This window comes from Podarcis filfolensis, assembly GCF_964270895.1.
Source record: "Podarcis filfolensis genome assembly, chromosome: W".
Classification (NCBI taxonomy): Eukaryota; Metazoa; Chordata; class Lepidosauria; order Squamata; family Lacertidae; genus Podarcis; species Podarcis filfolensis.
This window is the reverse complement of record NC_139619.1, coordinates 13,400,899-13,415,512: the sequence shown is the minus strand read 5'-3', so window position 1 is coordinate 13,415,512 and position 14,614 is coordinate 13,400,899.

Below are 14,614 nucleotides of genomic sequence, written 5' to 3'. Positions count from 1 at the left end.
CACCAAGAGAGCTGGCACAAGGGCTGAGAATTGTATCCCGCCTGCTTTCCACAGTAGCATTCCTACTACCCTTCTCCTGATTTGGGGCAATGGGAGAGTGAAATCATTCCCCGCTTCTTCTAGTGGCCAGTCACAGAGAGCCGCTTTGCTAGGGATAGACAGACAATGGTTGGGAACACTTGGGTTCTTCTGAGCCGCTCTAAGGAATAGTATATGCTGGATGTCCCACCCGCTGCCGCTCCACCAAGGTGCCACTATACTCACAGTAGGAGCTTGTAAGAGCGAGTCGGTAGCTAAGATATAAATCAGTTGTGGGGTTTGGAACCTGCACACCCCAAAACTGGTACTGGATTCCAGCCCACAACCATCCTTTCAATGGTACCGTCCCCCTCAGCTCACCTGGTGGCAGGCATTCTTGAAGAGGTGGTCCACCAAAAGCCAGATCTCCTTGGCCGCTCAGTGGAGTCATCACCATCCTGGGGTACGATATCCAGAAACTGCTTCTCCTGGAGGTCCAATGACAAGCGGGACTGGCATGAGAGCCTGACAGAATGTGTGCCTGTATGCATTCTTTCCTTGCTCCAGCTGGGTGGACAAGTCTTGCCCTCTGAGGCCACAACTAGGGCTGGGCGATAGCTGGCTTTCAACACGGTGATATATCACTAGCTAAACATTGCAATACACCAATATATCACAATGTCTGAAATAAGATGGAGCTATGTAGAGGCATTGTCTGGCTTCACAGTTTCCCCCCACATGGTGTTTTTTGCATAGTACACACACACATCATGATTCGCAATATATTGCCAGGTCAGAAATTATGAAACCAGTCTCACTATCTAGACTTCAAGCTGATTTGAAAATATATCTATATTGACATATCGCCCGGCCCTAGCCACAGCAAGCATCTCGAGTGGGGAAACAAAAAACAAATTGCTTGCACCCCAAATCCAAGCTCCCCCTCCCCCTATTAATATGCAGCTAGTAATCCTCCCACTCCGGATGTGCAGTTCACCCAAAAGCTTACTAAATATGCAGCTGTGGACATGGGGTTTGGCTAGAGAGCCAATGTGGTGTAGTGGTTAAGAGCAATAGACTCGTAATCTGGGGAACCGGGTTCGCGTCTCTGCTCCTCCACATGCAGCTGCTGGGTGACCTTGGGCCAGTCACACTTCTCTGAAGTCTCTCAGCCCCACTCGCCTCACAGAGTGTTTGTTGGGGAGGAAGGTAAAGGAGAATGTTAGCCGCTTTGAGACTCCTTCGGGTAGTGATAAAGCGGGATATCAAATCCAAACTTCTCTTCTTCTAACATTTTATTTAAATTGTTGGAACCTGCCCTGGGACCTTAGGGTGAAGGGCAGGAAATAAGTAACAAAAACAGCAACAGAACATGGATGGGCCTTCATAGGTTGATGGGCTGCAGCCCCAGCCAGCATGATGAGATGATGGGGTCACATGTTCACCACCCCTTGTCTAGAGCACGTTGCAGAGGCAGTGGTAGAAACTGAGCAACAGCTGGAGCCCCAGCCCACGACTTTGTATGGGCAATGCAGCACACAGCAGCTGGTGAACCATGCCTCCGGCCTCCTTCCCATCTTCCTCTCCAGAAATGTTCAGGGTGGTTAGTTCTATCTCAAGCTACCACATTCAAGAGAAAGAGAAAGAGAGGAGGGGGGAGCAATGCATTTTGTTCCCACAATGGCCAACCACATGCCCTTGGGAGTCCATAGGGACACGGGGACAATAGCACTTTGTCCATAATGTTCCCCAGAAACTGGTAATCAAAAGCATGTGGTTTGTGATAATAGTGGCAAGAAATAGCCACTGATAAACATATCCTCCATGATTCTAAATGTCTACAGCTGTCCAAATTGACAGTCACCACTGTCTCCTTGTGGCTAGGATAATACACCCAAGTCTATCTGATTTCGAGAGGAGTGACATTTCCCTGAGCCACCCCAAAGCAGCCACTACCGCTTCCCAAATGCCAGTGCTCAGGTGGTAAGAGTAAGCCAGAGTGGCATAGTCTGTGCAGCAGTTGCTGAGCACAGAGACAAGGAGAAAACTGGCTCTTGGGGCCAGAGGGGGCTGGCGCCTGCATCATGAGACTGGGCTTTCTGCCTCCCGGGCTGCCAATCGCAAGCGGACCCAGAGTCAAGCAGCGCAAAATCAGTGACAAGCAGTGATGGCAAATTCTGGTTTTGTCTCCGTTCTCCTCTGCCGAGTTCTACAAGGGCCACGCTGAGACTAGGGAAGAGACCAAAGCAGAGAGCTAGAGCCACCACCTGGACTGGATTTGAGTCAGAAGGCAGGCAGGTGCGGGTTGCCTGAGAGGAAAGTCAGGTTGGTGGGGTAGTGCCTGGTTTGCCCTAAAGGACCAGCTGCCACTGCATGGAGCAGCTGCTGATCGTTGACAAGGGCAACTCCATTTACGTGCCTTCGAGGCACATGCACACTGCCGCAAAGCTGGAAGGGGCACTTGAAGGGGCAAAAATGTCCCCCCCAAGAGCACAAAAGCGGCAAAGCGGCATGGAAACAGCATCTTGACTCCCTCCCAGGAGCTTTGGCACTGACCTTTCAGGCCTGTGGAGAGTTGGAGCAAGGAGTTTTGCAGAGAGGCTGGCAAGTGCTGCTGGTTTTCAAAAGGCCTTTCAAAAGGGTTTCCGGACGTTTAGAGGGTGTTTGCAGGCTTTTCCAATGCTGTCCCCAATATACACAATTTCATTTAAACGCACGGTACCTCGGAACGCAACCCCCGTGTAAACGGGGCGTTGCCTGTACCTGATTTGAGCCCGCTACAAGAACATCTAGAGGATAGCAAACCAACTGTTACCTTTTCTAGGAAGCTGTCTTCTCCCTGAAATCAGAGGAGGAAGGCAAGAGCAAAAGACAACCAAGGGTGTTAATGGCACAGGCCCTGAGAAGAGAAAGAAACAGCCCGTTGGCTGAACAGTATCTGGGCAGATGGCAGGGAAATGCACACGGTTCAGTGGCCCTGCGAAAGGGCAGGTGGGAGGACCAGAACCTGGGATGACTCAGTCAAGGCAAACAAAGGGCATGAACAGCACACAGAAAGCGGATGCACAGCTACAGAAGCTGAAGCTGAATGCAGCGGAGGACCCCCAGCCCCCACATTTCTGAGTGGAAGAGCAGCTGTTTTTCAAGCAGGCAAGCAGAGTGGGAAGGGTAGACATCCAGCACAAGGCTTCCAAGGAGGTCCCGAAGCAGCTTGGTAGGTAGCTCCCACCAGTGGCGTAGCGTGGGGGGTGCAGGGGGGGCCGGCCGCACCGGGCGCAACATCTGGGGGTTAGGGCAAATCCACGGGTTAGGGGGCGCAAATTACTTGCCTTGCCCCGGGTGCTGACAACCCACCCTACGCCACTGGCTCCCACTGATGGTGAGGAAATAGTCCTTGCCACGGTCAAGGTGAAGGACAAAGATAGCCTCAATCTTCTCTTCCTTGCTGATGTACACATCCAGGGAAATGTCCACCGTCTCACCTAAAATGGGAGGAGGTCAGGTAGATACATTCTTTGGCACAGCCAAGTTGGCTTGTCTGTAAATTAAAAGTTAAGACGGTGAAGAATTGAGCAGAAGGACACAATGCGAGCCTGCTGGATCAGGCCAATGGCCCATCTAGTACAGCATCCTGTTCTCACAGGTGTATGGGGGAAACCTTAACTTCAAGAATTAGGAAAAGAAGCGACTCAGTTCCCACCCCCACCCCGCTTTCCTCTCCAGTCCTCCAAAGCAGCAGCTGCACAGAAGATGGTGACAGGATACTGGGGGGTAAGAGAAAGTGATCCTAACAAAAGAATATAAAAAGGGAAAGCATTTATTTGTCTCCTAAAGGATTTTTGCGCCCCCAATGTAACTTTCTTTTTTAGTTTACATTTCATTGAGTTTTTAAAAGTTTGGCTAGTTCTATATTATCCCCAAGATATTTTTGTGCCTCCACAACATAAAAATACACATTGTTTTAAAAAAGTAATTTTTTGACGGACTGCTCTCACTGGTTCCCTGCGATGCCAAAAGGTGTCAAGGAGATAAGTAACTATACAGCCTTTAGGGAAGTTTTTAATGTTTTATGATGGTTTTGCATATGTTGGAAGTCTGAGGCTGCCCCCCCTTGCCTTCCTTGCGGCATCCTTCTCAAAGAGCTAAGGCATGACTACGCTCACAGAGTTTAAATCCACCGTAAGGTGCAGCAATCAGGCCTCTGTTTCAACACAAAATACCAATGATCCTTATGCCAAGTGGGAGAAAGGTCCTCAACATGATGAACACACAAACCTTGGAGAGAAAAATGTAAAACAAAAAGCACCAGCAATTTAATTGGACTTAATGGAAGTCTCTGCTGATAAGAGCATGTGAGCAACGCAGATTTTCCAGACAGATGCAAAACCTAGAGCAGGAAACCTTAGACCTTTAGATATTGCTGGACAGCAGCTATGCTGGGGCTGATGGGAGTCCAACAACATCTGGAGCGTGTGCTGAGCTAGGAAAGCCCTCTAACTGGGAAACTGCAGAGCAGTCCTACTTATTCCAAGGCAACCCTCCAACTTAATTGGGACTTGCTTCTAATTCAGGTTGCACAAACCTGCAACCTTAAAAAGGATTTGTAGAAGTCGCAGTCATCCTATGTTATAGCTACACTTTGCTCCTAACTGCCTGAAAGTGGTTTCTCTAGCCTAGGCTGGGGTATCCCAGACAAAGGAAATAAACAGGGCAAAATCCTAAACCACCACATATAACAGAAAGATGTCTCTCACCTGGTCGTAGGTCAGAAGTCTCTGAAGCTGATTTTTAGTGATCAGATGACAATGCTGGAAAAAAGCAAAGCAACCACAGCTACAGGCTAGCTCACGGGGTTGGGGGGCGGGGGGCGGCCTGCTGCCACTTCCTGCAATATGTAGTAAGACTGAGAACTAGGATTGGGCAGTATGATCATATTAGGCTAGTGCTCTGTGAACTAGACTGGCTCTTGAACTGCTTCCAGGCCCAATTCAGAGCATCCCATTTGGCCTTTCAAGTGTTTCAAGGTTTGGGAAAAGGGTACCAGAAGAAGGCCCACTTATTTTTGCACTGCTTCTCTACTGACTAGAATCTTTAGCAGGGGCAGCCCTTTCCCAGGGAACTCCTGCTCTTTCAAGTATGGCAGGGCCCTTTCAGTCATGGCACCTGACCTTTCAGAATAATCTCCCAAAGAGGTTCACCTGGCCCCTGCTTTGATGTCCTTTCAGCAAAGACTTTTAGAATTTCCCCTGGTTCTTGAATTCATGGGCAGGGCTCTTCTGGCCCTCCAAACCCTGCTGTAGTACATAGGAAGCTACCTTATATTGAGGCAGACCATTGACCCATCAAGCTCAGGACGGACTACATGGCCTGGCAGCAGCTTTCAGGCAGAGATCATGCCCAGCCCGATCTGCACACACTGGTGACTGAGCCGGGAACCTTCTCCATGCAAAATGGCCGCTCTGCTTTCACGTTACTGCCCTTAACAAACTGCAACTCCCACCCCGATCACTGGAGAAGTTGCCCACATTTGCTATAATCTAATCTAATACATCTCTGCCACTCAGTTTATCTTGCTCTCTACTGGCTGCTCTAGTAGAAACCTTAGTGGTGCAGCTGCAGCAGCAGGGATCGCCGACACTGCACCCTCCTGGTGTTGCTGAAGTGGAACTCTCATGAGCCCCAGTCAGCAAGGCCAATTCTTAGCAATTATGGGAATTTTGGTCTATCAACATTTGGAGAGCACTATGCTGCCTGCCATAAAGAAGGCTGTTCACCGAAGAATTGATGCTTTTGAATTCTGGTGCTGGAGGAGACTCTTGAGAGTCCCATGGACTGCAAGAAGATCCAACCTCTCCATTCTGAAGGAAATCAGCCCTGAGTGCTCACTGGAAGGACAGATCCTGAAGCTGAGGCTCCAAGACTTTGGCCACCTCATGAGAAGAGAAGACTCCCTGGAAAAGACTCTGATGTTGGGAAAGATGGAGGGCACAAGGAGAAGGGGACGACAGAGGACGAGATGGTGGGACAGTGTTCTCGAAGCTACCAGCATGAGTTTGACCAAACTGCGGGAGGCAGTGGAAGACAGGAGGGCCTGGCGTGCTCTGGTCCAGGGGGTCACGAAGAGGCGGACACGACTAAACGACTAAGCAACAACAAATGCTGCCTACCCTGAGCTACACACAGGCAGGAAAGTTACAGAAACATGACTCAATTTGCTTCTCCAGATAGCGGAGACCAACAAGTTACATCAGCCAAGGCTCTCTCCCTCCAAGCCCTCGAAACGCACTCGTGTTTCATGATTGTCAGCTGCGGCAGACCCTGGTCAGGGGGCAGGAAGCTCATCTGGGCACAGATATCTTTGTAATCCTCGTTTCGGCGCCCAAAGTCTTCCACGTGGGCAGCAAGGTGGGAATTGACCATGCAGAAGCTGGTATTGTTGCAGACAAGCCTCACGGCCACACACCCCTTGTTACCCTGCAGGGGCGGAGCAAAGGTGGCTGTTAGTGAGCAAGCGGGAAAGAGGGGGAAACTGGTTGGCAGAGATTAGAAAAACAGATAGATCGACGTAGGGAATTCCGCTGTCAGGGTCTACTCCCCATCTTCCCCATGATGCCTGTGCCCACTGTCTCCCTCATCACTTCCTTGATGCAGCTGAGCTGGTCCTTTCTGACAAAGATGAGCACCAGCTGCACCTAGAAGATGCAAGGTACTGGGATGTCTACCAGCTCTGTTCATTGCTTGCTGTCCTGGGCCGGCTGGATGCAGATAGGAGTGGCAGGTGGCACCAATTGGGGATCCCCCAAGGGAAGAAGGCTCAGAGCCAGGGAACTGGTGGGGGGACGACGACGCTGAGTCGTCCGAGGGAGAAGAGGGAGCAGACTGTGAGCAAGAGGAGGTGTTGGAAACTGAAGAGGCAGGAGGGCAGGAAGATTCTGTGGCAAACAGCAGTCCAGAATCCGAGGCAGAAGTGGAGGCTGGAGGCGGGGGTCAAGAGGCAGAGATCAGGCAGGCTGCTGAAGAAGCCAGGGGGTCTCCCCATCCTGCTGTGATCAGCTCCCCTCCCTGCTGGTCTCCCAGAACACAGAGAAATTAAGGGGAGGGAGCAAAGACAGGCAAGGTGTCAGAGTCTCAGGTTGCTTGGGAAGGACCAGGGGGAGGAGGAGACTTCAGAGAGTGGTGGGAGGGTAGCAACCTTCAGCCTTCACAACTACCTCACTGGGGCAAGACCTGTTGGGAAAGGTTTCTGTGATCACGAGGCCTGCACGGTTTGGGTTTCTTTGAATAAAGAATGTTGGCTTCTTTTGAATAAAACATCACTGACACCAGGTGTTTTTTCTTGCTGACCTCCTCCTCCTCCTCCTCACTCCAGCTCCTGACAGCTGTCTGGCTGCTGAAGAAATGGGTGGGGTTGGACTTACTTTCTTGTACTTGGATTTGGAACGCAAAGCCTTTTCCACAGCTGTCAGCCACTCTTGCTCCTTTGTCGAGTCCAAGTAGAAGAAAACCTCTGTGCTCAGGTCCAGCTCCTGGAACCGAATGCCCAAGTGCCAAAGAGAAGGATGTGGAACTGCAGGAATAGGACTCCAATCGGAACAGACGTGCTGGTTAAATATGCAAAGACAACCGGAGTGTGCAAGGGCAGGCAAGATCAGGACCAAGAACAAACAAGTAATACCAGCCACTTCTTCCTCAGCTTAGCTATTCTGGGCCCCAAAGGAGCTTTGCTAATGAAAGAAAAAAAGCTTTTTCCTTGTATTTTTTAAGATGTGTCAGCCAGCCTGATATTTAAGCACTATCCCAGTAGCCACAGGCAACCAGAAATTCTTTGAAGGCAAGTGAGTTGGTTGATCTCTCCCTTCTTCCTTCACCTGGCAACCTGGTTTCCAGGCTGGCTTTCCGGGAGCAGAAAACCACCTCTCAGATCTGCTGCGCCAAGCTTGTTTGCTAGAAGATTACCCCGTAACACCCTTGTCCTCTTTGCAAACCTCCTAAATGGCTAGCTTTCTGTGTTTCCTTGCTGGCCATGAAGGAATGGGCCTTCCCCACTCTGAAAACAGCACAGAAATGCTGTCTAGTAAAGGGGTAAAAAGAGCAAGCTAAACAGCCTCTGTAAAACAGATTGTTTCTATTCATGACAGTAGGAGGGCAGTTATCTGCAAGACTGTATTCAGTACTGTTCGTGCCTGCAAAGCTTTCGGGACAGACATACTCCAACCCTTCCAACCAGTGCCCCCTAACTTCCAGCTGAAACCAGGTACCTTTTTCATACCACAAATGTTCTTCAGTGGTGAACCATGGCATCTCAAATTCCAGGGGAGCCCTGTACGATGCCAAAATTCAGTGCCCCACGCCTCTCAACGTCTATTCAACATCATAGTTGCGGTGTCCCCTGTGGGGCCCGCAAGGCTTCACGCCAGTGTGACCAAACCAGTTGCACTCCCCTAAATCCATCTAAATGTTATGGGGGGGAATTGTCCCACTTAAGTTGCACTTTATAGCTCAAGAGGGCCCCTCTGGCTGATAATAATATAGTAGCACAGGGGACGCATCACAGAACAACTTGCAAAGCAAAATGACATGTAGTTGGTCCACCACAATTGCAAGATTATTGCATCCTTCAGGAATGGTGTGTCCAGCTCCATCTGAGTCATCATCCAGGCACGCTGTGGAGCTGCATGGATGAGAGATGGGCATCTTTGGCCAGTCAGGGGTGAAGAGCTGGCAAGATCCCCTGTACTGAGCAGAAAAGCAAACTCTTTGGCCTCCGAGATCTCTCCCAACTCTCAGCAGCCCTCACTGTGAGCCATACTAGAGGAATTTTGTCCTGCTTTTGCTGAGCTACAACACAGGAGCGCACCCCCAGGGGGCCATGATGTGGTAACCCTGGCGAAGCATTGCAGAGCAACTGAGAAAGCAGAATGATGTTTGCGTGGACAGTCCATTAGAAAGCTGCACTATTATTGCATCGATAGCACATTGCAGAATACGGCCCCCCTACAGGCAAAAACATCCGTCTGGAGGCACAGTAGCTTTCATTTCGGAGGTTATGGTTTTACATCTTCCTATTTATTTATTTATTCAAAATTATTGATTTATTTCATAAAATTTATACACACCAGATGGTAAGAAACAACAAAGCCGTTTACAGAAAGATAAAACCATAAAATCAGGAAAAACCTACAGTACATTAAACGCTGAAAAAGTGAATACCAGAATAGATCAGAACTCACTCCCAAGGTAAGGGGAAGAGACAGCTTACTCTATGATGTTAACCCTTCATGCACTAATTAGACTGAAGCATGTTGGTTATATGAGACTGGTTATCCCACACAACATGCTCTCACGCAACCCATGCCCTCCAACTGAAAACCCATTTCCTGGACAATATCAACATTGTGTTTTGTGCCTGTGAACTGCACAGTGAATATTTTTATTAGAAAAGAAAACAGCCCGGTGTTTCAGCTTCTCAGAGTTGTTTTATTCAGTGCGCTGCTACAGCTTGTCACACCCAAATCCTCCAAAGGAATCTGCCAAAGTGCTTTTCCAGGCAAAAGGGGGCAGAGGGAGAGAAACCAAGAACCTCAAATTCACTAGACCAGGGATGGGGAATTGTGTGGCCCTCTAGATGTTGTTGGATTCCATCACCCCTGACCGTCGGCCATGCTGGCTGAGGCAGAAGGCCATTGGATCTGGCAATATCTGGGAGCCCACAAGATTCCCAGCCTTCGCCCTACACAAACAACCAGGCACTCAGCTGTGAGGCACGCCTCTTACCGGAGGGAGGGTCACTCCAGAGGCAGCTGTGGCATGAGGGTGCTGGATCATGTCTTTGTGGGCACATCTGAGGATTAAAGAGGACCCCCTAGGAAGCATGTTTGGAGATCTTCCTTACCAGGTGGCTCTCTGGCAAAAGCAGAACAGTACTAACGGCCATATGGAACCACACCTCAAAGCTGGATCAGACTTCCCAGATCCTGTAGCCTACATCAGGAGGAAGACTGGGGCAGAGGGGCCTAGAGTGGGAGTCAGAGCTGCTCTTAGGGCTGCATGTCTGAAGCATGGGCAGAAATCTTTGGGTGTGAGGTTGCATGGGGCTGTCTCTTTGTGTTTTGCTGGTGCCAAGCCGCCAGCCAGCCACAGGCAGGCAACCAACTGGCTTCAGGGGCAAGCTCCTTTGCAAATCCAGTCTTACTTCACCAAATGCAATGGCAGAGTGACCATCCGGCCTGTGTTCTGCTTCGCTGTGAAATTGCGTGTGTTCCTCAACCCAGAGAACCTCTCGTTCAACGTCAAGCTGGTCTAAGGAAGAAAAGCATAAGAGTTAGTCTTGAATCCCCACACACATGTGCTTGGAGATGCCTGCACACCGCACACGTAAAGCACATCTCCTCCCACCCACACCCAAAAAGTCCTGGAAACAATGGTTTGTTAAGGGTGCTGGGAATCGTAGCACTGTGAAAGGAAAACTAAGGTTCTTAGGATTCTTTGGAGGGGGTGGAATGTTGAATACACAGCGGCCACATGGACGGACGGACACACCCACACACCCCAGCATAGCTTCAACGTTTAGCACAAAAAGTCTTCAGCCAGATGTCATGCAACCCTTTGGCAGGGGCAACTTATCATTTTATTGATTTTCCATAACAACAATTAAAAAGGCGGCCAATCTTGCAAAGGAGTGTTGCCATTTAAACTGCTGGTGTGACGTAGGAACCCGAACAAAGAAAAGGAACCAACTACCCAGAGTCTGCTGCCGATTGCCCTTGCTCTCCTTTAAAAAAAAAAAAAAATATTATTACTTTTCCAACAATTTAAACACTACAAAACAAAATAAACCATACAATACAATACAATACAAAAACACTGCATAACATAACATAAAAACACTACATAACACTAACACATTAAACTAACACAACAAAATAAAAACAATTTAAAACACATCAAGCAATTTCAATATCTTATTTTTCATTCACTTATTTCAACGACCTCCTCACACCTCCCTTTTTGTATTCCACTTCTGTTAATTGTTTCACCAATTCCTTTCCATCTTCCTCTGTTTTCTATCCTATAATTATCTTAACATATTCTAACCTTATTTTTTCCTTTAATACTCTAATAATCTATTTGTACTTAGTTCCTTATAGCATTTCTACTAAAGCCATATAACTTCATTTCCACATTTTTCTAACATTCATTAATTTTACAGTATTTCTGTAAATAGTCTTTAAACTTTTTCCAGTCTTCTTCCACCGACTCTTCTCCCTGGTCTCGGATTCTGCCAGTCATATCCGCCAGGGCACAAATTACGTGGCTGTGCTGATTTTGACGCATCTCTTCTGAGTAAAACTCAGTTGACTACTCCTCACAGGATATCATGGAATTGTAGAGTTGGAAGGGACCACAAGAGTCATCTAGTCCACCCCCTGCAACTTCCGGTCAGCGCCAGCGATTAATGGCGGACTTTCCCCCGAGCTCCGGGGGAAGTCTGCTCTGCGGGTTCGGGTCCTGCCGCAACGGCGAAGCGGGGACACTTAAAAATCACAGGCGCGGAAGCCTGTGAACGAAGAGATCCGTCGGGCACCTTTTGCGCCCCCCCAAAACCGCAAAGAAGCCTTTTTAAAGGCTTCGGAGCGGCAGCGGGTGAGCGGCACGGTGCTGAGGGTCGCTGACAAAGCCTGCTGAGTGAAGCCGCATCGCCATGATCAGAGAGCGCTGATTTCTTCCCAAAAATCTGGACTTAAAAGCAACTACTCGTGAATAGAAACAACGGATTTAATTTGAAACAAAATTAAGAAGAATTTTGGTACTGCACGGGAAAGGTACAAAAAGGAAGTCTGCCTTCCCGTTGTGTAAATAATCTAAAGCAAAGAGACTGTAAGCTGTAACTTAAGAGGGAATATCTTCTTGGAATTAGCAATCTATCGTTTGGAAGAGTATTTCTCCCCAACGTTTGACAGGAGCGGAGGGGGGTGGAAATTGAACTTTTTATGCCTGTAAGAAAGGAACGAATTTAAAAAGAACATCCGCTGCTTTGATCTCTGGAGTCGGACTGCCTTGACAGGGAAACTGAATGGTGGACTGTCAGCACATTGGGATTGTTTGTAGCAGTAATTTTGTGTAAAGATACAGTGTCTTTGATTGGACTTATACATAAAATAGCATTGAAGATAAATTTGAAACTGTGGCTAACTGGAAAAAAGGGGGTCTTTTGAGAGACATTGGTTATAAAATTACAAAGTGAAGTTGGAACTTTTCCCCCTAGTGGAGACTTTGTTGCTACAATAACAACTAAGCCACTAGAAGTGAGAGCCAGTGGAAATTTCCTTCTCAAAACAAAAGTACAAGAGTAAGACGTGACCTTGGCTCCGAATGAGAGTGTTATGGATAAAGAAAAGGGGAAATCTGAAGAAAGAAGCTTAAGATCAGGTAGACAATACAAGACTGATTTTTCCCACCAGCGGAGAGCTTCAACATCCGGAGGCACGGGCGCAGCTGCTGCCTCTCAAACAAAAGCAAGAGCTATGTCAGCAGAAGACGCTTTGGCACAAGCACTTGGCAAGATTAATGTATCTTTGGAATACTTAATGAAGCAGGGAACAGAGACAAGTAAACAAGTTGTGGAAACTAATAAACAAATTGTGGAAACTAATAAACAAGTGGCTGAGATCTCAGCAAAAATTGATCTGAACACGAAAAGTATTGATGAATTGGGAAAGAAGGTAAATTCCAATACAGAGACTATTGTAAGACTTTTGGAGGACTCGGCTACAACTCGAAAGATTGCAGAGGAAGCAAAGGAAATTGCAGTTGCTACCCAAGAGAGGATACCACCGGTTATCAGGAAATTGGAGGATCATGATCTGACTTTGTCTATGATTGAACTGCAAAGAAAAGAGAGAAACTTAAGGATCAGATCAGTTCCGGAAAGTGAGAAAGATAATTTGGCGGACTTCCTGACAAAAGAATTTTTGGACTTTTGGCAACAGGGCCTGGAGAAGGATGAATTCAAGATAGTGAGTGCATTTAGGCTTGGCACAAGACAAAGGAAGAATAAGGCAAGAGACTGTTTAATAACATTAAGAACAAAAGAAGAAAGGGATAAAATTTTGAATCTGCACTACCAAAAAACCTTGGAGATTGAAAACTCTTATGTGGAGATCTTTAAAGATATCCCGAAGCACATTTTGGATGTAAGAACCTACTACAGAGATCTGGTTGTTCTATTGAAAAAAAACAAAGTATTCTTCAGGTGGGAATTCCCACAAGGCCTATCTTTCAAATACAAAGGAAGGAAGATAAGAATAAAAACATTGAGTCATAAAGACAAATTCTTGAGAGACCACGAAGAGGATCTACAGAAGGAGGTGGAATCTGGGCAGGAACTGACATCATTGGGAAAAGGAACACTGGAAATATCAGACATATCGAACTTGTCATTTGGTTTGAAACCATCGACAGAGGAAGAACAACTACTTGGAGCAACAGGAATAAGTAAATAGTCTCATCATGGCTCTGCAACTTCTAAGCTGGAATTGTAATGGTTTGAATATGCCTCGAAAGAGGAAAGCTGTTTTTCATATATTGAAGAAAGAACAATTGGACTTGATTTGCTTACAAGAAACACATGTGATGAGGTTACATAGGAAAATATTGGTGAATAAAAGATTGGGACAAGAATTTATTTCATCAGACAAAGTTAAAAAAAGAGGAGTTGTGATATATGCAAAGGAAAAACTGCTACCGAAATTTGTTTTTAAAGATGAACAAGGAAGATTCCTGGCAATTGAAATTCAAGTCCAAGGAGAGAAATTTTTGGCTGTAGGAATTTATGCACCGAACGAGGGGAAATCTGAATTCTTTAAGAAGTTGCATGAGACTTTGTTGGACTATTTGGACTATAATTTAATCTTGATGGGAGACATGAATGGAGTAGTATCTACTAATATGGACAAAGCACAAAGACAGGTACTTACTAAGGATGGAAGATTACCAAAAACTTTTTTCGAAATGACTGACAATATGGACTTGATTGACATTTGGAGAACAAAGAATCCTCTTGAAAGAGAGGGAACCTTCTTTTCTGAAGCCAAAATGACATGGACCAGAATCGACCAAATTTGGGTTACTAGAGGAATGGCATCAAAGATAAAGAAAGTGGAAATCTGCCCAAAAACCTGCTCCGACCACAATGCAGTAAGAATGGAGATGAAGCAAATAACAACTGGCTCCTTCAGATGGAGGATGAATGACACCTTATTTAGAGATGAAGAAGTGTACAAAAAGGCCCAAAAAACTTTGAGAGACTATTTTGAAATAAACATGAACACCAATGTGGAAAAAAGAGTAATCTGGGACGCAAGTAAAGCCGTTATGCGAGGATTTCTGATACAACAAAATGCAATAAAAAAGAGAAGCCAAAATGAGAAAAAGGACAAGATCTTGGAGAAGATAAAAGAAGGGGAAAAGAAACTAAGATCAAAACCAAAGTCCAAAGAGATTTTGAGAGAAATCAAATTGTACCAAACACAATATATGGAACTGATGAATCAAGAAATAGAATGGAAAATTAAACAAATGAGACAAAAGACATTTG